This window comes from Perca fluviatilis, chromosome 5, assembly GCF_010015445.1.
Source record: "Perca fluviatilis chromosome 5, GENO_Pfluv_1.0, whole genome shotgun sequence".
Classification (NCBI taxonomy): domain Eukaryota; kingdom Metazoa; phylum Chordata; class Actinopteri; order Perciformes; family Percidae; genus Perca; species Perca fluviatilis.
Window position 1 is genome coordinate 19,729,378 of NC_053116.1, and position 24,323 is coordinate 19,753,700.

A 24,323-nucleotide genomic window follows, 5' to 3' on the forward strand; every position below is an offset into this window, starting at 1 on the left:
CCTCTCAACCTCACAGCTTCACAACTATGTTCGTGTGAATGTTTGCACAGGTGAATGTGTCGGTATGCGCATGTGGGTGCATGTAGGTATGTGCCAACAGGCTGTGTGACTCATTTTTATGAGGGTACCAAGGGCTGTCCCCAAAGTCAGAACGCATTTGAAGGCTTGCTGACATGGCAGCCTCTCTGTAAAACAAATTCATAGCAAGCATTCTTAATATCTGTGAGGTTGGTGAAGGTAGCACAATATCAGAGATAAAATGAAAGCACTGAAGTACAACGCAACATTCCAGCCATACTCGGTGACACCACCACTGATCTTTCATCAGCAGGTGCTGCTTTGAATCATTAAAACTTGGCGCTCTGTTCTGGGTGTTTTGGCATTTCAGTCGCAGTAATTATTATATATAATATTTTTAAACACAATTCAATAATTTCCTCAGTCATGCATTTCTGTTTTTCATCTGCACATTTTAACGTTACAAACCAAAAACCGTCCACACATTCATGCCATGTAAAGATGATGGAACATCCAATGTCATGTTGGAAGTTTTTTTTTTTTTTTAATTCATCCTCATTGTATGTAGTGAAACTGTCACTGGCCAATCTGGTAGTGCGACTGTGATTATATTATTTTCTGAAATTATGAAGTATTTTCCAACCAGTTATTGTGCCATTTTTAGTGTGTTGTCAAAACAGTCAAAGGTCTGACATGATGAAACAAAACTCTTGATAAACTTTTTTGACTCAAATAATTTGCCTAAAAATCTGTGTCCATCCTTTTAAAAAAAGATACAGGAATGCTGTTATGCAACACAAAAATGAGGAGTTGTTGACAATTGCATGGTTTGTACCGTACGGGGTACGTTGTGCTTATACCTTTAAAATGCATAAGACACACAGGCATGCGAAGACTCAAGTGTGAAGGGACACGGAGACATCACACTTTATCTTCAGCATCTTGAATCAAATTGCTTGTGCAAGTCTCTGTGTATGAGTGTGTCTGTGTGCTTGTTCACAAGTGTTGTGTTTAAGCTGCAGCAAAGCTAAAAAATGAATCAAATGGAATAGAATCTTTTTTTCGGCTCAGAGCGGAAGTGTTTCAGAGGTTCTCAGCATCAAGGTTATTCTAAGAAAATCTGCTATTCACTGGCACTCATCTCTTTAGCCAACCTATCCTATTAAGCCAGTGCTCAATCCAACAACAGGTAAAAAAAGGAATATGAAAAGAAAAAGCAGTCTATTACAGTCAGCAGGTATATGTTCTGTGTGACAAGTGACTAGTGTGGTGTTGGATGTGCCTCCATTACAGAAAACTGAGAATAATAGGACATGTATGTAATGTAAATAGTTCACTGACCGCTGTATGCAGCTGCTATTACAGTCTTTCTGTGTTATCGTTCAAGTGGTTAGGTGTGTTGGTGTGTCCTTGTCACAGATGCAGCACAGCGATAACATTACATTACATTATCAGCATCACCACAATACCAAATCCTGATATCTGCACAAGGGGATTAAGCAATGCCACATTGGCTTTGTTGAGAGGTGACACTAGATCTACGGTACGATAAGAGAAACAACAAGATTTGTGTGAGTGTGTGCTCATAAAATATATATAACAAGCATGTCAATGTTTGCCTCAGGAGAAAAGTCAGAGCAGCAGAGGGACTGTGGCTGAGCGACCTCAGGTTACTTCCGCCTGTGTGAACAAGAGATGGCAGACCTCACATGTCTCCATGTGAGCACCTGAGTTACACGTACACACACACACACACACACACACACACACACAACAAACACACACACACACACACACACACACATACATCAAAACACACATATAAGACACATTATACAGCTCCCATATATGCCCTATCCTTAAGTGCCAGAGAAGAATACTGAATATATCTGTCCCTCATTAGTGTTTGACATTTCACTCAGCCCATATCACAGCAGCATGACCACAGGTGTGTGTGATTCTACAAGAACAATGTGTTCCTCTTTTCAACCAGACAGCGGGATCATTTCACTTAAAAGCCTCTTTGTCTTTCCCTGCCTCTCTTGCTTTTCCCTTTCTTTTTTCTTTTACTCCCGCTCCTGCACCTTTGACTGCCTCTGCGTGGCTTTCATCTCATCATTTTGCCCTTGCCCATCCCCGTTTTAGTGGAGCTCTAGTCCGAAAGGTTTAATCATGGCAACTCCTCACTGAGGTGGGGGAGAAGAAGAACATCAGGGGTTATGACTGATGTGGCAACCCCTGGTGTTCTAACTGTTACACTAATGGGAATAACAAAGAGGAAGATTGTGGACATGTTTGCCATTCCTTCACTTTATAACCACTGATCCTGCTGCACTCGCCCCTTGGTATGTTTGTGTATCTGTGAGCAAGTAAATTAAATAAATATATACAGTATTTAAGAAACACTCACACATGTCAAATACACAGTATAATGGAAGGAAATGTTCTGTGTCCAGAAAGCCCTCAGAGGGGTAAATTAAACCCCACCATTACAATCAGGTTTTAATAAGATTTGCAATAATGATTATCACATATTTGCTCTGCACTTTGATAATCGTTTGTGTCTTGTGTGTTTCTTCATCCGTGTATAACGAGACATGACAGTTGCAGCCTGTTCCGTATTGATCATTCAAGACGAGCCATGATTTAATTGACTTGACAGAAAAATAAAGATGGCAAAAATTGACTTTTTACCCAGCATTTGTAGTGCTGAGGGTTTTAAATTTCTCGGAGGATATTAATTAGATTAACAACCTTATGTAATAATTTAACTGAGTGTAATTAGGAAATAATAAGACAATGAATATTCTAGATGCAGCTGAAAGCCCTTTCACATTGTCATCAATACCATTTTGGCTTTCAAATTGTATTTACAGTGAGATAATGGCATTAAACAGAGATCCATCCACTCATTCCTACAGAGCTCATCGCCTGAGTTGATGAGTGTGCAATATTTAGCGGAGCACGCAGCTGCCTGAGGTTGGTCCCAGGCCTAATCAGGATGCTGTGACGTGAAAGTGGGACAAATAAAAGAGTTTGCGAGGACGCGACAGAGTACACAGGAGAGATGAACTGACAGAGATGTAGTGGAGAAGCAGATGAAGGGCCAATTATCAGAATTACTGTGCTTGTTAAAATCAAGTGTACTGGAGGACACAAGATTGAGAAAGAGGGGGAATGGATTTCTATTCTAAATACACACTGTTACGTCCCGGGTTTTGTCCACTCTTGCACAAAACTTATATTATTAAGAGCTACGCATGTGTGGTAATCACATAATAGCAAGTATATATGTTTGTGTGTGTGTGTGTGTGTTGCATCGATACCCCTATTTACAATTATACATTTGCTTCTTCCACTGAGCTTATTATAAACACTAATTCCCTTACTGCTCACAGAGCGGCTCTCATCTAAGGCCTGTGCATGTGTGTGTATGTGAGGGAAAGAGAAAGTGAGTGTGTGTGTGACTGCAAGGCATACACAAGGACAGAGACAGGCTTAATAAGGAAACGCTCTAATGAAAATGTATCACTTCTGCCCAGAGAGAGAAACAATATAAAAATCTACCAAATTCTTGTAGCGTCACACACGCACACACGCACGCACACACACACACACGCACACGCACACGCACACGCACACCCACCCACACACACACACACACACACACACACACACACACACACACACACACACACACACATACACACACACACAGACACACACACCTACATTATAGGATTCATGTTTCCAAATTTTACACCAGTCTGTCAGAAATCCTCCCCTTCTCACCTCTCCCTTCACCCTGTGTGTCCTCTGTTTCCTGTGCCCTCATTACGAGAGTGGGTTTGTGCAGGTCTTGGACAGTAGCCTAAGTGTGTCCTCAGGGAAAAAGGCCACAGAGTACCTTTTGTTTTGCGAAAACTGTGTGTATGTGTGTATGTCTGTAGGTGACGTAGAATGATGCAACATCTGGCTGACAGGTTTGCTCAGAATAGCAACCAGAATAGCCTGAGGCAAGACCCGCAGGCACACACATACACACTGCATATATATATAATACACAGGCCAAAGATGGATATAGTGTGTGAATTTTGTCAGTGCATGTAATTAACTTTTTGTGCGGATAATTTGAATATACACTCATATGTACACAATCTCACAAAAAGAGGCAGGAACAAGCACTTCCTCTCCAAGTTAAATGTAAAATCAAAATCAGAGCTCCAAATGACAGCCAGCTCAAGAGCGAGTGAGTAATGGGGAGGTGAGTAGAGGATCATAAGTGAGGAGAAAAGGATGACAAACACAAATGCATTTTGACATTTAGAGCATTTCTCTCTTGTAAGAGACTATCTCTCTCTCTCTCTCTCTCTCCTCACAATTACACTATCCTGTAATGATTTGTCCTCAACATTAGAATCAGAGTTTAGATACTAGAATTGGGGGCTGGAGGTTGCTACCTGTTTAGATGTCCAATCTTTTAAATATATCAGATGTAGTTGTTGTCTACAGCCATAGCCGTTCTGTGAGGCTGTACTTAAGCACAGTGCTTACAATAACAATGCTTACATGCTGATATTTTTTTTAAGTAATGTTTACCATGTTCACCATCTTACTTTAAAATATCAGCATGCTAACATTTGCTTATTCATAGTTTTCAGGAGACATCACGGCATAGGAACGTGCACCTTGATGGCAAAACTAAGCTGCCCTCCACTCTCCGCAAACAAGTCAGCTCACCTTTTACCACACTGTATCCAAAATGTCAGATTTGTTGTGCAATTGGATGCACAAAGTGAAGAGAGACAAACCTGGGCTGCATTTCTACAGAATCCCATCCATCCCATATAACATAAACAAAGAACACATTTCGTTGTGGTGGCCTTCCTAAAATGAGCAGTGAAAGTTTCGATATCATGTTATGATCAAAAAGGGAATGAGCAGCGTAGCTAGCTAGTGTGCTAGCTACTTGAAATACATACACTTAAATGATGGAAATAGTGCAGTGGGTGCCGTAGCTCTATGGAGTTCCCAGTGCCCTTCAGGTCTCTGCGCCAGTCACTTGACTGAAAACTATGAACTAAACAAAAAAGTGCAGTTGAGGCTAATGGTAATATTTTTAGTTTTATATGAGTTGTACCTAATATTTTATTCTCTAATTGAATGTGTGGGAAGAAGGAGTATCCAATAAAATAGTAAGGCTTTTGTATTGTATGTTCTGGTGTTTATTGCGTCCACATCCCCTCTATATGAACCACACTAATCATTGTTGAGCTGTGAGCACATGTGCCTTCAGAGAATTGTGTGCTTCTGTGTGGAGCAAGGACAACAGTAAATACTGCCAGTGTACAACAGTGAATTTAGTGAAATTAACAATCAATATGATAAAAAATATTTCTCACAGATTGTTTTAATGATAGTGGAGAAAGTTTCCGTAGGCTGGGAGGGAGAGATTTCCATATTTTAGAACCTCTGTAATTAATTCTGAATTGGGATGAAAATAAATAATATATAATAAAGTGTGTGACACACCCTTTAAATATTGTTTGTTGTTGCTGTTGTTGTTGTTATTGTTACTCAGTTTGTAGTTATAGCAAGTTTTAAAACAGAAGACACTCCTGACTCTACAGCTACAGATATTTTCTGACTGTGATTTACTTCTCATATAGTCATACAACTATACCACAATGCTTCTCTTAATCCTGATGTACCTGTATAGCGTTTTCAAGTGTGAGGAAAACAATGCAATATATCTTTCTTGACAATAAATATTGTATTTATACAACATTCACAAGTAAAACGCAAAAAAACTATTTAAATTGTATTGTATTTCGTGCTTCAGTCTTGCATGCAAAAATAGAAGTTTGTGGTGCAGAAAAAAATTGACATGCTAGGCAGACACGACATGGCTCACGTGTCAAACATAAAACCACTGACTAAAACGACTCCTGTTAGCTCCCACACATGCACACAGACAAAAGGACAGAGAGGAGGGAATGTTGCTAATGTTTCTGAAGTTTGAGATTACTATAAAACATTCAGAGGATATGTAATACTCAGGGGAAGAAATGTGGAAAGCTGATGGCTGTGTCTATTAGCGTGTGTGCATTATACATGTGTGTGTTTGTGAGTGTGGTCAGTGGAGAGAAACAACATTCTCTGTCAAATGCTCTTCCAGTGCAGGATTGAAGTGTTGACTTTTGGTTCCACTTAATACACTTTTGGATGCTTGAGAAACACTTGTGTTGAAGGAGAACTCGCTCTTTCTCCCATGTCTCTCTCTCTCACACACACACACACACACACACACACACACACACACACACACACACACACACACACACACACACACACACACACACACACACACACACACACACACACATTCTATCAGACACTAATGCTCCTACCCACGATCCACCTACACACACACAGACACACAAATTCAACTGCACGTGCCCATGTGTTTAGCCACTGGTCTCATTGTAAGGTTTGCCCTCTCTGGAGAATAAATTCAACTGAAAAATCTTTTTTCCCAGCATCCATGTGTGCCCATGCACTTATGCGTACATACATACATTTGCGTGTGTATCCCCTTTGATCACGACTGCATTCATTCATTTCTTTTGTGGCCAAATATGGCCTTGACACACCGCGCAGAGTGCCTCTCCAAAAAACCCAGACTTCAATTGAGAGGCTCAATCCACCTTAATTTGCATTCACACACACGCACACACCGGCACACGTTAACAAAGTAAGAGTGAAACAGGGAGAGACACATACAGATACACACACAATCTAACACACACGCTTTCACAGTTCTCTCTGTCATACAACCCTCTTGCACCGTCTCTCCCCAGCTGGGATGTTTAGCTAATCGGCAGCAAAGAAAAGTGTTTTGGTGCCATGTGTTTTTCACCACTACTTGTTGCACAGCATATATGCCTGTGAATGTGAGCTTACTTTCATTTTAGTAACCATTTTGCCAGATGGTAGATGTTGAACTTTAAAATACCTACTCTGCATAACATGTTCCCAAAAAAATGCTTAAAAACAGTCACTAATTCACCTTTGGAGACCCATATACAAGAAATGTATTCTCTCCAGATAGAGTTTGAACCCAAGGCAGGCAGGTGACAGGTAATTTAATTTTCTTTCAGCATGAGTTGGCTACTCATTATAATCTTCCAATGAATTGCCTTTGAGTATCAGGGATATAAAAGACAGCTTTGCTATGTGGGGTTTTAGTTTTAGTTTGTGGGAGGTGGTCATTTCTGTTTTACAGTGTCATATCTGCAGTAATCTGAACCCTGAAGGCTCTCATACACACACACACACACACACACACACACACACACACACACACACACACACACACACACACACACACACACACACACACACACACACACACACACACACACACACACACAAATGTCTGCTGTTGCTCAGACTATAGAGTGTAAAGCAGAAAGAGGCCAAACAAATGGCAAACTTTGTTACGTTAGAGGCATTTAGAGATATTCATAATATGCACCTTACTGCCGCAGATTGTGCTACTTCTGCACCAGCACCTCTGCCTTTGTGCATGTTTGCTTGAGTGATGAGAACAAGCCTGCTCAAGCACGATTCTTGAGATGAAATTAGGTCATTTGGTCCATTGAGAAAGTTCGAGTGGGAGAGGCAGAGAGAGGGAAGGTTAAGAAATGGGACAAAAAAGATTATGAAGTCGGAAAAGTGGAAGGTCAGAGTGTTACTTTCTACCACCGTTTTTGCATTAGTGGTCCACTCATGGCAGCTCCCTGTCAAGAATTCCAATTTCCAAACCCTTTATCTAGAAAACAATGGCTAAATTCCATCTTTTGCAGAATGAAACGCAAGACGAGTGCAGAGTGGAAATTTAACATCAATCCGAATGGAGAAGACCCTCACAAGATGACATTTGAACATTGTGGCGATTCGAACTGATATCACAAAGTATTTAGGTTCTGATTTCACAATATGATATAGTTAACAATACAGACAACTATGCACATTGTCTTCACTTTTATTGTGGCACTCCAGAGGGCAGACACAAGCATGTAAGCACACATTAAAAGTAACTGCTGGAAATCACCATTGAAAACACTGCCACGTTTGTTATATCAGTTAAAATCCATCCTCCATGTATACGTTTTCAATGTTAATGCAGATCATCCTGTCAAAAAGTGGAGGTAATGTAACTATTACACTGTGATTCCATTTATATACGCCAGATGTCTGCATCTCTGATTACTCTCGAAAACACAAACTGTGACTGACATTAGAATTTCACAGTAGCCCGAGGCTACATCAGGCACCTGTACACTCTGGGCTGTGTAGTTTAACAGTATGCTGTTATGTAGCATCTAGGACTTCTTTTTAAATGTCTCCATCTTCATTGTATTCCAAATAACAAATGTTTGACCTGTACAAATGTCATTGCAATCAGAGAAAGATGCTGAATGGGAAGGAGAAGAAGGGAAATGGTAGTCCAGTCATTGTGGTTGGAATGACACCTGTTTTCTGTTTGAGATGCCTCCAAATGCTTTAGGAACATTTTGAAAGGGTTATTGTTGTTCTGCAGTTAGACTAGAGCCTCAGAGGCATCTCAACACACACACACACACACACACACACACACACACACACACACACACACACACACACACACACACACACACACACACACACACACACACACACACACACACACACCGCAGCAAGCAAGCAAGCTTTGACTAACAATGACCATGAAATAAAGAATCTTTTTTTGAGACGAATAGCACATTATTAAAACTCTGGGGGTTGAATGAATTGGAAACACACACAAACTAAGGCTATGAAATAGACTTATCCTGCATACCACATAAATTATTCATGGTTGAGTAAAATGTTCACGCTATCTTCATTGATGCACTGACTCTTTTAACATTAGGGTTGTGCCTGCTGAGTAAATTTCTTAGGAGAATGTCTGATTATATACACTTTAGTGGGCTGCAGTTTCATATAACTGCAATCTGTGCAGCAATTCCTGTTTAAATGCTACGTCAATAGTGTACAATAACAACCATGGGACATTTAGGTCAACCTTAATGACTAATGAAGTTAACCTTATCACAACTAATTTACAGCAATGTAGCAGAACTGTTACCTTCCACAGCAGCTGGATTCTCCCAATATCAGAAGATCGTACCAGAATCACGGGTTCACATATCACATAAACAATTCATCTTGTCCAGATCATTTGTGTCTGAACAGTAGCGGACTGAACCACTGAAGAGCTACTGGCAGCTACGGGAGTGGTTTAGGTGTTTTTGACGGCTGTAACAATGGCAGACGTGATTCATCCAAACCTTCCAGATATTTTTTAAAAGTGCCTGCCCTTTTCCAAACAGTTTCCAATGACGACTTCTCAGATGGTTCTATGTTACAAACCATCTGGCATGTCAGGTTAGCTGAACTGACCTGAGAACCAATTAGTCAACAGTTAAAAATCGGTTTTTCCTATAGGCTGCATTATAGATAAACAATGCAGGAAGAGAGCATAAAGGCCAAGCAGAGAGTGTATTGATTACAAAGTGAGCAATGCTTTTAAGACCTACATATTTCAAATACATTTCCTGGAAAGTCATAAAAGGTGGGTAAGAAAGTAACTTGATGAGAGTGAAAGCAAGTGAGAAGGAGAGAGCAAAGTGCAGAGGAATGAATAGTGAGCATTGCCAGACAAATCCCTCTTTGTCTGGAAGTGTTCAGAGCCGAAAATGAGATTGAGATGAAGATGACAAGAAAAAGGGAAGACTGAAAGACGAAGACAAAGCATGGAAGACGACAGATGTGAAGGGAGTGAAAGTGAGAACACTTCCGTGAGAAAGTCAGCAGTGTGTGTGTGTGTGTGTATGGAAAAAAGTGCTTTTGTGAAAAATTCAGTGTGATGGTAGACTTATAGAAGCAAAATCCCCTCCCTGGAGAGAGAGAAGCGAGAGGAAGAGAAGGAGCAGAGAAGAGGAGGAGAAAGGAGCAGTGATTGAAGTTTTGGATAAGAGTCATAAGGCTGGAGACCATTTCAACAGAAAGGTCTCTGCTGTGAAGCGTTGTGTAGGACTGTCAGGGCCCTCTCTATTTTTAAACAGTGTGTGGGTATACGGCTCACACCTTATAGCATCCAGTATACCTGTGGAACTTGCTAGAGGTGTGCTGATGTAGAATCTTCTTCTGTGTTGCCATTTTAGAAGAGCAGCAGTCTCTGGTTATCCATTTGAGATATATACAACTCACTTGGTAAATACATGGAACAGCAATTGCTTCCTGGATTAGCTTTATAGGCAATATCTTTATATCAATCTTTATATGGCACAGAAGTCACAGGGAGGTGTCTGAGGAGGGTGCATGCAGGGGCATGAAGCACAGGACTTTGACATCAGAGACCTGTTAAAGTTAATTTTTAAACTTAGTTAAGGTAAGGTTACAATTGTGGTTTTAGGAAAATACTGAAAAAAGTCAACATGTCTGGTCTTGTGATTCAAGAAATATCTCAGCAACTGTTGAATTGGATTGGCACAACATTTTGTACAGACAATCATGGTTCTCCTATCCTACTGACTTTTATGATCTCCTGATTTTCTTCTGACATAACCATGAGGTTGACATTTTTGCAGTTTGGAGTGAAATGTCTCGACAACTATTGGATGGATTCTCATAGAATTTGGTGCACACATTCATGTCAGCCTCACAATGAATTGTGACAACTTTCTTGATCCCTTTAATTTCTCCAATACTTTTGATTTGTGACCAAATACATGCAAAACTTATTCTTTCTAATTCATTTTATCAGCCTCAGCTGTAATTTGTGTTTGGTGCAAATTAGCAAATATTAGCAAATGTTAGCATGCTGACGTTAGCATTTAGGTCAAAGCACCACTGTGCCTATGTGCAGTTTCGAAACATCAATCAAGGAGCAGACATTGTGGAGAAAACAAATTAAATAAATATATTGACATTTTGAAGAGTTGTTACATATAAATGTTTCCTTATTTTCATAAATCTTTTAATCCATGTCACAGTACGCTTCCTGCATAATGTATTGCAACTTGTTTGTATGTGAACACAATTTTTGAAAGACTGTGTTGAACAGGATGGAGAGGGCTGCATTTTTCTGTACATAGCCAAAGTCAGCCAATCAAGCCAGTGTGTCTCAAAGCATTCCCTCTCTTTAAAGTTCAATATGTTTTGTTAGTAATACTGACACATTGTTCAGTAAATCACTGACATTATAGAGAAAAGAGAGAGATGGAAGTTGGGAAGTCATTTCAATTTAGAGTTTGTGGCCACAGGAACTGTATTATATGGTGCTTCCAAAATGGCTCCAACATTTAGGCTTAAGGATTGCCGCTTGATTGCCGTGAACAGGGGTTTAAACATGCTTTTTTTCTTTTCTTCATATTGTGCTTTCAGACCCCCTGCCCCTATACAGTATGACATGGACTAATGCATTTACTCTACAATCATGGCCACACAATCTTTTTTAATTCATATACACATCGGCTTACACACAAAAAACACACAGCAAAAGGCTCTATAAATACAGTGTGGAGGTAACGTTCATCGTGTAAAGTAGGCGGATTAACTGGAACCAGGTCAGAGCAAAGGCAGAGCATGCTCTAGCTTTTCTCCTATTTAGCTGCTTTTTCTCACCATTTTCTTTTCTTGCTATTGCTTTTCTAGCTTATTTTTCTGATGAGGTAGACTGGAATAGTGTCTCCTCCAAGCCCACACTTTCCCGCTCCCCCACAGATTCTCAACTTCTTAGTGCCATGTCTCTTCAATGGCGAGCATAGAGGCCACATCTCACTATTTCTGAGGGTTTTATATTTTGTGAGCAGATTATCCATCAAGAATAATGATATATTCAATTACTCAACTACTAGTGCATACTAGTGTGTGGTCATGTGAATATATTAATAACAAATGCTCATTTTACTGTAATAAAAGTACAAACTACGCATGCTGCCCATGGCAAAACTTGAAAGTTGGATGTTACCAATTTGACATCAATGAAACTGTGAAGTTGAGTGAGTTTGTGATTAATGAATGAGTGAAACCAAGAATAGTATCCAGAGCTGCAACAGATAGTAGTTCTATGTTGGTCTTTTCTTAAAAGACGGGATTTTCAGAAGAGACCATGTTTTATGTCTTAGAAGCTTTTTTTAAAGCCAGTACTGTAAGTAAGAAAATCTGGCATAAAGGGAGACGATAAGTGAAAAGTGAAAAGTCTAAGAAGAATAAGTGAAAAAAATTGAGACTGAGCATATTTATTAGCGTCAATACCTTTCAAAAGGTATCTCTTATAGATGGCTAGATGCATTTAAGCAATCAATGTGATGCCTCCGTAATGGTACAGAGTGAGAAAGTGAGAGCAGAAGAGAGCAAGGAGAAGAAGAGGGGAAGTAAAGAAAAGGCAAAGGCCAGCTGGTAAGGAAATGGATGAAATGTGGCAGGATCAGAGGAGGACAAGGAGAAGAGGTTTGGTTTTTATTTCACGAGTCAGACAGAGTAAACAATGCACTTCAGGAAGGAAATCTGCCTTTGTATCTGCCTCAGTATTAAACTCATCCATCCTGAGAAAGAGATAAATATACAGAGGAGGAGGAAGATGAGAGAGAGCAACAGAGAGACTGAGAGAATCTGTGTCTGCAGAGCAGTCATCCTTCACCTGTAGCTTGCAGAGATCTTGGCTTGCATAATGCAATGTGAGGCTAAAGCGTCCTTTATGACCAGCTGAGCCAATAAATCTGGATCAGTTCTGAACCCCCCCCCCAAACCCCTCCCGCAGCTGCTGAACTCTCTACAGCCCAGAAACTCTTCCCGATTCCATTTTCTGTCTACTCTTTTTTTCTTGAAGCAGCATCGCAAAAGTAAATACCATATTCATCTCTTGAATCCATCTATGCATTCAACCAAGGTGGAGAAAGTGGAGACACTTGACACTTCACGCTTCCCTGCTAGTTCAGTGAAAAAAAACATCTCAAATGTACCTTATTTTTTCCAGTATATTTAATTGCCTGTCTCCTTCAACACTAACCATTGCCTCTGGTGCAAAGTTCCTTCCATAATTGTTTTCAATTAAAACGTACTGTGCCACAGCTGTCCTTAGCTTGCCTTAGTGACATTCTATCACTGTTCAGGGGAACGGCTACCAGAAGATGAGGGGTAGTGGTTTTGGCAGAAATCGTTATGATGCGATGGGGAGCCAGAGTTGAAGGCCTGATAAAGCAGTGGCTTGTTGGATCCATCTTTACAACAGCTTGGGGTGTTACGTAAGGGTTGATAGCCGGGGCTGGTGGAGGAAGAAGAAATGATAAATCCCAATGACGAATAAAACAAGCAAGCAATAAGTGGCTGCTACTCATAATGATAGCATTGATGCTTAAGTTATAAATACTTCTGTCCTATTATTTTTTTTAGGATTACACTCAGGTATGTGTATAGTATTTTATGCGTTTCATTTGTACCTTTTATGTCATATTGTCTGATCTGTGTCCTAGCTACTGTTTGCTGGCCCAGATTCTAGCCCAGTTTTAGCCACACTTTTTGCTGAACCCAAAGCCAAGATCTCCCAATTTAGTTCTGTTCAGTCTGGACAAGCATGAGGAAAAACCCAAATTAACAGGTGAGTGGACTCAGATAAGGTGAAATTGGGCCAGGTGGAGTATGTTAGATACACTGCCTAGCCTCCAGAGGGCTATTTGGAGGAAGGAAAACTATGCCAGGATGATTTCGCTGTCTCCTCTCTCTGTTCCTAATTCCTCTCATACTAAAGGCCACTGCAGTCATTCACACAACAGTCTAATGACAGAGATAAATAAGGGGAGGTGGAGAAAAGATGAAGACAAGACAGAAGCACAGGGAAGTGAGGGATGGCCTGAGAGGAAAGCGAAAGGTGACAGAGAGAAAGCGAGGCTAAGAAATTAAGCATTAAGGGAAAAAGGGAGAAGAGATGGATACATGACAGATGAAGACGCCATAGAGACACACAGGACAGCATACACAGGCTCTGGTAATGAATGCCACTTTAATGAAGTAGCCTACTCTTTCTGTCTCTCGATCACCTTTGCTCTTTTTCCCTCTAATCTATCTTTTCTTTCTATCCCCTCCCTGTTTCTCTGTCACTTCCAGTCTCTCTCTCTCTCTCTCTTTCTCTTTCTCTTTCTCTTTCTCTTTCTCTCTCTCTCTCTCTCTCTCCCTCCTCCACATAGAGAGCCATGGAGATAGAATAACTCATTATTCATTTGTTGTTTCTCCCCACATATGTATGTATGTTAAAAGGCCTTGAATACTGGTTAATTCAGTATCCCACAACAAGTGCAGGAAAAAAGCACATCCCTTATCTGTGAGATTAAGCAGCCTCCAAATTCCCAACTGTAGAAGAATCTCTCACCTGTCTTTAGTACTCTTCTACTTGGTAGGTTATAGAGCAGGTGTCAGACACCATTAAGCAAAGGTCAGAAATCAATAGATTCCATGAATGTAAAATGAAGCTACATACATCTGAACACAGAACCACAAGAAAAGGGGAAAAACATCTTTACGATGTGTTATTTACTTCATGTGCTACAACCTTTCAAGTGGAAAGAAAGCAATATTGTGGGGATTTCATTGACATTTGCTTTCTCCGTTCTCCCTCTTTTAAACAAAACATTTGCAAAAAAATTATTGGAACGGTTGTTTTTTTTAAAGCACAGAGCTGTGAGTCTCTACCATAACACAACTCACTTTGCATTACAGTAAATTGTGGTTGCATTTATGTGAGTGCATACCCATGTGTATGCAATCACGTGGGTATATCTGCGATAATTAAGATTCCACGCGTTTATTTCCTCCCTCGATGTGTTGTGTTGGTACAGTACATGTGGTACCAGACTCATCGGTTTGATTCATTGCTTTAATCAGAGTTTGTAGTTTTGCGGTTTCTCTACAGTTTGGCTCTGGAGTTTATTGTCCCACCACAGTAAGGTAAAGTAAAAAAAACAAAAAAAAAACACATTTACAGTGTTTGTGTGAAAGAGAGCTGCTGATATCTCTGTGTGTAGTGTAGTAACACATGCTGAAGTTCTTTCATTACCTCTGCCAGTGAAGTTGGTTGGTGCATGTGTTCTCCCATCTTTGTCTCTCTGTCTGCAGAATATTTCAAAAAGTTACAAATGAATTTGGCTGAAATTAGGTAAACAGATCCTTGGCCCAAGGATCAGTTCATAATATTTTGGCATTGACCGCGATCTGGGATTCCTGCCATTCTAAATGTTTTGTAGCTTTAACTCTCACATTGTTTTATATAATACTGTGAAAGAGCAACAACCAGAAAGAGTTGGCTTACAAATGTACAACAAAATATTGTATATTATCCAATTACAATACAGCTGTACAATGGCTGCTCTTTTGTGCAGTTGGGGAAGGTCAAGCTAAACCTATAAGCTACTGTGGTAGTTCTGCTAATTACCTACCGTTAATAGGTTAACAGCTTGCCACTTAGTCCTACAATTAATTACAGTTAGATTTTTTTTAAGTGTGACAGTAGCAAAGCACTTACCCAGTTGATTGTTTCTTTCAGTTCACAATCCATGAAACTCACTACTACAGTGAGTGCTAGTACTTACTAGCTCTGTCAGTTACAACCCTAGCTTCCACTGGCTAAATTGTTATCATCTCGCTAGCCCTAACATCTAATTTCTAGTGGTGTGGGTGAGCGTAAAGGCATGTCGGACTGGCAGCATGTAACCCTAGTGAGGCTAGCAATGATAGCAAGTATTTCTGTTACTGCCCCGGTATCTGTGCCTATAGTCCAGCTACCGCTAACTGGTGCTTTCAATTGTGTGTCTTAGATCATGACTAGGGTGACCAGATTTCCCAGAACTAAAACCGGGACACTTTGCGTGTGATCGTAGTGCTCGTGCACGCATACACTTTTTAATGTGAACATGTGCCAGCCCAGGTCAGCCATAGACAGGTTAGACAGAATTTTGCCAACAGCACATGTAGGCCTACTGCTCACAACATAATGGGGTATCTCAGTTAATATTCATGAATTTTCTTGGTATGTAGCCTACATATCTAAGAAATAATTTTAAAAGACATTGAGTGAGTTTCGTGTGGGACCAACTTTATTTTTCAGAATTAAAGGAGAATTCCGGCCAATTTTTACGTTAATCTTGATCGCTATAGATATGCGAGTACTTTTGAAAGAAAAAAACCCCGACCTGGATCAGCCCTAGCAAACTGGAGGTGCTGCAGCTACCTCTATGAGCTTCCACTGAGCTAAAACGGCGGTTGTCGGGGCAAGTTTTAGAGTGCCTTTGTGCCTCTTAACAGACACAAAATGCAATTAATATGTCTGTGCAACATGAACAGGGCCCTAACGTGACAAAAAGATGCGTTTTCAACTCATACATTGTTTAAATTCACCTACCCTGCCTCGATCCTGCTGGTGGGTAGCTTGAATTCTCCTTTAAAGCATTATTTTGGAAAATGCACCCACTGAACTTGTGAAAAACTAGGTATTTTTCATTGCATGGCACTAAACAAATTATTTGGAACTGCTGCCACAGGCTTGAACTGAAGTTATGGTAACACTTTACGGTAAGGGTACATGAATTATGAATTCATGCATGAATTAATTCATGATTTGTGCATTACTTCATTTCTTTATATCTTATGAATAATCAGGAATTGACATGAGTTCATAGCCTCTCATTCATGACCTCATGCACATGCGTGAACAGCACATCAACTAAAGCATTACATAAATCGTTAATTACATAATGCTTAATAATACATATATCAATTAATTCATGCATGAATTCATGATAATTCATGTACCCTTACGGTAAAGTGTTACCAGTGTTATTCTAACCAACAACACACACACACACACACACACACACACAAATGTAATCTCATTTGATAGGGCAGATAGTTTCCCTATTTGAAACATTCATTCCGTACATTTGTTAGAGGAGTGAATTTGCTCAAGAATCAATTTGTTGGCTTAAAGCCTACTGCTAAATGGGTAAGCCCTTTGCAAATCTTTACTGAATGCTGATTTTCTCTTCAGCATTGTCATAGTGTAGCCTAGCTAGCGATATAGCCTAACCCTTAAAACGAGACAGATAAGAAGAGGCATTGCAACAATGTTTACAAATAGCCTATACATTGTAAGGCTGGCTGTACAGATTATGCAGACGCAGACCGCTACGATTGACTGACACACACACACACACACATTGTTAAAATCATACGATGGACGCTTTATTAGTCTTTGGGTTTAGTTACTGATCGGGCTATAATAAGACTGTGTCGGCTATGTAATCGCTGACAACCGGGACAATTTCATAGCGGTTGGTGTAAATCGGGACATTTTAGCAAATTTGAGGGCATAGGTTTCATAGAGTAACATCAGTAGGCTAAAAGCTGTAGGTCGGTGATTTGTACATTTGACCTAAAGAAACCTACATTGCTGAGCACATAAAAACCATGGAAAGGTCTCGTTAATGTGTCATATTACTGTAAGAGGATATTAATTTGGGGAACGTAGGACCATGGGAACGTATATATACGTTCACAATAGGGCTGCTCGATTATGGAAAAAATAATAATCACGATTATTTTGGTCAATATTGAAATCACGATTATTTAACACGATTACTCATTAACATTTGGATATAATGGATAGCGTCCAGGGTATAATCTGTTAGTGTCCTTTATCTCACAGAAAGAGTCTTTGGATCAGAATAAAATCTGTTTTACTACTGTTACAGATATCACACACAACATTACACAGCTAATGAACAGTTCCACAGACATAACACAATGTGCATCTCACATCACATGTTCACTCACTATGACCACTACTACTGTCATTACTAAACATTGTGCCAAAATATCAACAATAATGTCGCCGTCAGTGGGCTTATTTGCTAGCTAACCTTAGGAAAAAAAGTTGTTCCCAGACATCTGAGTTGGTTTTGCCTTTTTTTCACCAAACGCTGCTGCCATCTTTACTCGAACTGAGTTTTTAAATTCCAGCGGATGATATGCACACAACTTGCATCCCTGACTGGCTTCGGGAGGAGAGGATGTGCGCGTGCGGATGTGCACATGCGCGTATCATTCAGAACACAAGACAAAATAACAGTGTTCTTGCAAAACAGAAGATGGCAAAATAATCATTTTTTCTCGATTATACTATTTTGGTGATCGTTGGGAGCCAAAATCAACATTGAAATCGAAATTCAATTAATTGCACAGCCCTAGTTCACAATTGTTGTGCTAATTTACAATTCTAACTACACAGATGCTGATCTCCAAACCGCTTGCACTTATTGGGCCCTATCTTGCACTCAGCGCAATTGCCTTTGTACACCGACGCATGTATCGTTCCTATTTTGCACCCGACGCACAGCGGACTTTTCCCTCCACAGACGCACGTCGGTAAATTAGGGAATGTATTTGCGCTCCAGGGGGCGGTTCAGCGAAAAGAGGAGGCGTGTTCCGGCGCAAACGTTATGTGGTCCTATTTTGCAGTTTCAGAAAAACATTCCCCACTGACCAGGAAAAACCTGGTCTAAAGTCAGTGGCTAGTCTAAAGTCAGTAGCGCTATTCAGATGCTATTTTAGGGGCCATAATGTAGCGTGTGCACAACGCGCATACACACTCATCTACAACAGTTCCCATTTTTGAAAACCATACATAATTACAAAGAAAAATATTACTGAAAATGCGCTTCAGGTGTTTGGATGGATCAGGAGGCATTTTACAGTACAGTCCTCAAAAAGTCGCAGCATTCTTTGTGGCTTGTTGTATTTTACACAACATTTCCATGAATCGTGGATGTATTGATGACATAAATGAGGAAATATTAGAGGACTTAAGGAGACGTGATGTTGAACTACGGTGGGATTGGACACCCGCGCGAATCTGGTGAATATGGAGTAGCCTAATGCGGCGGGCGCTCCTGGTGGAGCGGGTGGATGGAGATGGAGTGGGGAGGAGGAAGGGGCACAACAGGTGCAGGTGGTGCGTTTGGAGGCCCACACCCATGGCTGCAGCAATCCTCTCCAGACTTGAGGTGATACCCGAGAGGCCGGCAGCCAACATCGCCACCCGGCCAAGACGGGCATTTATTACTTTGCCGCATCCCGGACAGCTCCCGCTGGCGTGCGCCAGGCAAATCCGCCGTCATAATAGCAGTCCGCCATGGAACAAGCGCGCCTGCTCTTAAAGGGAATGTGAGATGACGCTCTGATTGGTTATTTTCACGTTACGCCCAAACCACACCTAGCTACTTCAGACCAACCCATTTAAGATTTGCGTCGGGCGCAAGAGTCATTTATCCCGCCGGTATAATAGCAACAGCGCCAGAGATCCGCCCACAAAGCTACTTGCGTTTGGCGTTTCATACTTGCGTTTCAGATCGTTAAAATAGGGCCCATTATGTTTATGCAAGTCATTGACCACATCATTCTGAAATAATAATCATCTGGTAAAGGATGTCATAAACATGACTTGTGAAAATTATGAGTAATTAACATTTTTTTGGTCTTTTGCATATTGCACTACAATAATAAAATACATTGCATGCTAACTTTAGCTTTTACTCATACCTCGAGTGGTGTGGCACCACCTCAGCTGATTCAGTTGTAGGGCCTACTTGGAGATATTAAAACATGGACAGTGTAAAATGTTGTAGATAGATAGATAGATAGATAGATAGATAGATAGATAGATAGATAGATAGATAGATAACACATGATGGGGGTTCACCAGGGTACAGAGGGCTCAGCTGGAGAAGATGGAGCAGATGAGCTGGGAGTATGTGAGAGCAGGAAGGCAGAAGATGAGCAAGGAGGGCAGGACATGAGAAACCTCTGGAACCAAACTCAGTTAAGAGCAAAAACAAGCATATGCTGTGTGTGTAGTTTATCCTGAAGCTCATCTTTATGTAACATAGGCGGTGATGTTTGCGCAAATAAGCATGGAGTGGTTTTGATAGGATATTTTTTTAATCTTGCCACCGATGCCTCCACTGTCTAACCCGTACTTTCTGTGTGCCTGTTCATCCTCTCCGACTTAATTATTTCAGCTTGGCCAATGTTTGCCAAGACCTTGTCAAAAAAAAAAAAAACAGCGTTATCCTTGAGCCCCTGGGGCACGTAAGGATCATTACTTCCCACCAAATAAGGTGGCAAGGAGCGAACACTGTGTCAAATTACACAGAGGGTTCGAAAAGTCATGTTGATGGATCGATGCACCTCTTAATCTCCTGCAACCACCATCTGTAACCTATCCTGGTGGCTGTGATGGAAAATTTCTGTGGTTGTAGACATGGTGGGATGCAGATTTAAGAAATGTGTTCCCTGTGCCTCGGAAGCAGATTCTCAGTGGGAAACATTCACATTCAACCATTAAAGAATCAGAGGGTGTTCACTACATCCACTGTTATCAGCTATTATGGCATACCATTACATTATAATGGTTTTTTGATGGATGCATTGCACCAGCATTTACACAAAGCCTGGTATTAGATTTCCTATTGATTAAATCATAAATCTGAAAAAATGGCTTTTATCCGCTGGGCTGGGACCAGATATGTTGCCATCTTTCTCTCCTGCACTGACCAATATTATCATAAGCAATATTCAAGTTTTTTTCTTTTATATTTCAGGTTTTTCTATTTTAAATAGTATATTTCCTTCAACCTCTCTGTTCAGACTGCAGTGAGTCAACTCCGAGTAATATGTGGGCTGATTGCTACCACCAATGGTACTGTGAACATGAGCATCACTCCATTCATCCTCATCCTGTCTTCTGCTTTTCCATCATAAAGGCGTAACTTGAATGCTACTTGTATTGGAACAGTGTTGCAATAACGCCATTCTTCACCCTTGATGCTCCGTTTGGTAATCAATAGAAGCTATGTTAAATGGCTGGTGCAAAGTCAAAGCCCACTCTTCCATTTAATTGAGTTCAAACCGTGGAATTGTGAAAACTGATAGATCTTTGATTATATGACCATGTCAGCATTTTCCTACTGTAATGAATAAATCCACCCTGCCGGTAAATATGTAAAACTGAGATGCAAGTCAGCGTATAACTTGTTCACCAGTATAACCAATCAGTATACTTTCACCAAAGATTCATCTTCTTGAAATGTGTTATTCCAATAGCAGAAAATGTTGGAAAACTGGCTTTTTATCTGCATTTTTATCTACTGAAAATGCTCATAGTTATAACCAATTGTGATACATGTTCAAGATTTTTCTCATTCTGGAATGTACAGTAATTCAAAATAGCGAACATTGAAAATAATGTGTTGTTCCACACCTGGATGGCACCAAAAAAAAAAAAAGAGTCCTTGTCCTATTGCTTATATGACCTTCCCCCAAATTTAATTAAAATCAGGTTGTTTCTTTTTGGATATCCTGCTGGAAATCAGAAAAGCAAACAAACAAAGAAACGTGACCAAATCATAAAAGCAGGTTTAAAGCAAGCAGTTTTCAATTCAAACTCAAATGTTTGCTCAACAACAGTTGATATGTTTCATAAAACTATCTTACAAATTGTTATATCTAAGTTATTATTTTACTGTACGATGACTAACAAATCAATCACTCCGTCCTTTGATATCCTAGTGATATACTTCCTCCAAATGTTTCTGACTGAGTATACATCATAGGTCAGTAAGCTGAAAATCTCCAAAAATGACTTTGAAAAGGCAACAACTGTGCAGATGGTTACTGTAAAACCTGACAATAATGCAAGTTGGGGACTACAAAACATACCCACACCTGAACGCACACATGCAGTGTATCACTAATACCATATTTGTTTGATTATGTGCGTGGTGTGTTGACTCATCGGTTATCGGGCTTGTCAGAAAGAAAAGAAAATATCAGCAGATTTTTTTTTTTTTTTTTACATGAACTGTACAGTACACAATGAAAAAGAACACTAATGATTTGAAAGCCTTTTGTCCCTTAGGCTGCAGCCTTTCCACTAACTCTAAATGAGGTCTCAAGAGATGAGTTCAAACATAAAATACTGCAGCTTACAGGTTGGCTTAAAGGACATGGGGCTACGAAGGATGGGAGAAAGATTTGAGGATGATAGATAGATAGATAGATAGATAGATAGATAGATAGATAGATAGATAGATAGATAGATAGATAGACAGATAGATGTGCAGGTTAATGAGTGGTAGAATGGAGGATTGGAAAAATGGATGGAGATAGAGGCAGACTGTACAGGTAACTCACAGATGTACTGATCCGGTTGAAATCATCACGTGACATGCATATTGTGAGGCTGACAGCTCGGCAGACAGGTGTGAACTGTGAGAGAAATGTTGTCTGATAGAAGGTTCTTCACACCCTGTTGTCTGCTATATAAAATCTGAGCGAGCTTTTCTTGCCCATCTAATGCGACTGTGGTGGGAAATACAGAGCACAACCCTCACAAGTCAAATGAGGAATATGTGTGGACCACTTTTTATTTTCTCCCCTCCCCTCCCCTTTTGTCATCCCCAGCCACTTTTCTTTAGCCATTTTGTTCCCTTTCTTAGTTCAGCAACCTCCTTTAGTTTCTCTCTGGGGTGCAGTAGTGCCTACACTAGATTTTCTGTGATACTTTCTTTTCTTTCTGCTGCTCTCCTCCGTTATCAAATTGCACAAGCTCATATAAAGCAAGTTAATGAGGCCAGGATGGGGGTGAATATGATATGCTCTCTGTTGTGGCTTTGATAAACACTTCATCACTTTTGATATGTTTATAATACTCAAATTGTAAATTTACCTCTGCTCTCAATTTTCTACTGCTCTACCACCAAAGCAACGCTCTACAGCCCATACATTAACAGCAGCATCTTTCAATATTTGAGCGCACTGTGCTATCAGTTATTTTGAAATGCACACTTAAAACCTAATAGCATCAGCCTTGATTCAAAATAAGCCTGCAGTCAAAATGCTGGCATAGAATGGATGAGGTACAAGGATGATGCTTCTGGACTGTTTAATGCATAATTAACAAGTGAATAACTGGAAAAGCTCAAGCTGGATGCAGCTTCAAGGAATCGGGCAGTGAAGGGGAGGAAAATGTGAACGCCTTGCTTTGCTTTTACTTCAGAGAGGACTCATTACTGACGCAATCAATATCACTGTCTGGAGGACTTCTCAATGGGACAAAATCCCTACACTAAGTGGATCAGTTGTAGCCTAATTATAGAATTACTAACTTTGATGAGGAGCTGTGAATGTGTGGTTTTATCTATCCTGGTAACTTAAGAGTGAATTACTTCACTCATTTAGCACAATGCTGCGCAAAAAGCCTGAACTATGTAGAATTATAAAAACAATAAGTTCGTTACAATCGCTCCGCTGAAACAGGCTACGTTCGCATCAGGTGCAGACATACAGTGATTTGTTAACACTCAGAGTTTCAACAAGTCAATGTTCCTACATATTACAGACTGTATTTCGCTTAACTTTATGTTGGCACAATGAGCAGACGGACACTTTTCCGGCCTCTTCGTAACAGTTCGGAGATTTTCGCTGCAGCTGTTTAACGCGCGTTGGCCGCACAGCGCGCATCATCATCAGCAGAAGCAGCAGCACGGCTGAACACATCTCTTCTATCTCTTTATCGACTGCTTTCTATCGCCAGCGGGAATTCAATCGAGTTGTAAAAGCGAAATGAATGCCCTGCACTTTGATGATTGTTTATACAGCGTGCCTTACCTTAAGTTCTCGAGGCTTGAAGAAAGTGTGGGTGCGTTTGCAGCCCCCTATCCAAAATGGAAACTCTGATCCTACTTGGTAGACGCGAGGAAGAAGAAGAACAAACACACAAATAACGTGTCTTTGTTGATGTGCAAAGAGCACCAGAGAGGTGAACTAACAACAGCTCCTGCTCTGGCACGACTGTCTGTTCTTCGGTGAGAATTAGTTTGCTTGTTTCTGCCTGCCTGCCGCCCTCCCTCCCTCTCCCTCTCACTCTCACTCTCACTCTCACTCTCACTCTCACTCTCACTTATTGTCTCCCACCCATGAGAAATAAATAATCTCTCTCTCTCTCTCTCTCTCTCTCTCTCTCTGTCTGTCTGTCTGTCTGTCTGTCTGTCTGTCTGTCTCTTCCTCTCTCTCTATCTGTGTCTAGCAGGTGGGCATATTTCAATAATGTGAGATCATTAGGCTGCCGGAGGCCCAAATGTGTGTCCTCCACTCTCCCTCCCAAACCCTGC

The 24,323-nt window shown here is 40.5% G+C and overlaps 1 protein-coding gene across 2 annotated transcripts in view; it reads right to left on the reverse strand.

Moving 5' to 3' along the window:
• Nucleotides 1-24,062, reverse strand: part of camkvl (CaM kinase-like vesicle-associated, like) — a 36,672-nt gene extending 12,610 nt beyond the window's left edge. For both annotated transcript variants that reach the window (XM_039800212.1, XM_039800211.1), the window contains exon 1: nucleotides 23,821-24,062. The gene's annotated coding sequence lies outside the window, so the exon portion shown is untranslated. The remainder of the gene's footprint in view (nucleotides 1-23,820) is intronic.
• Nucleotides 24,063-24,323: the final 261 nt, after the last annotated feature.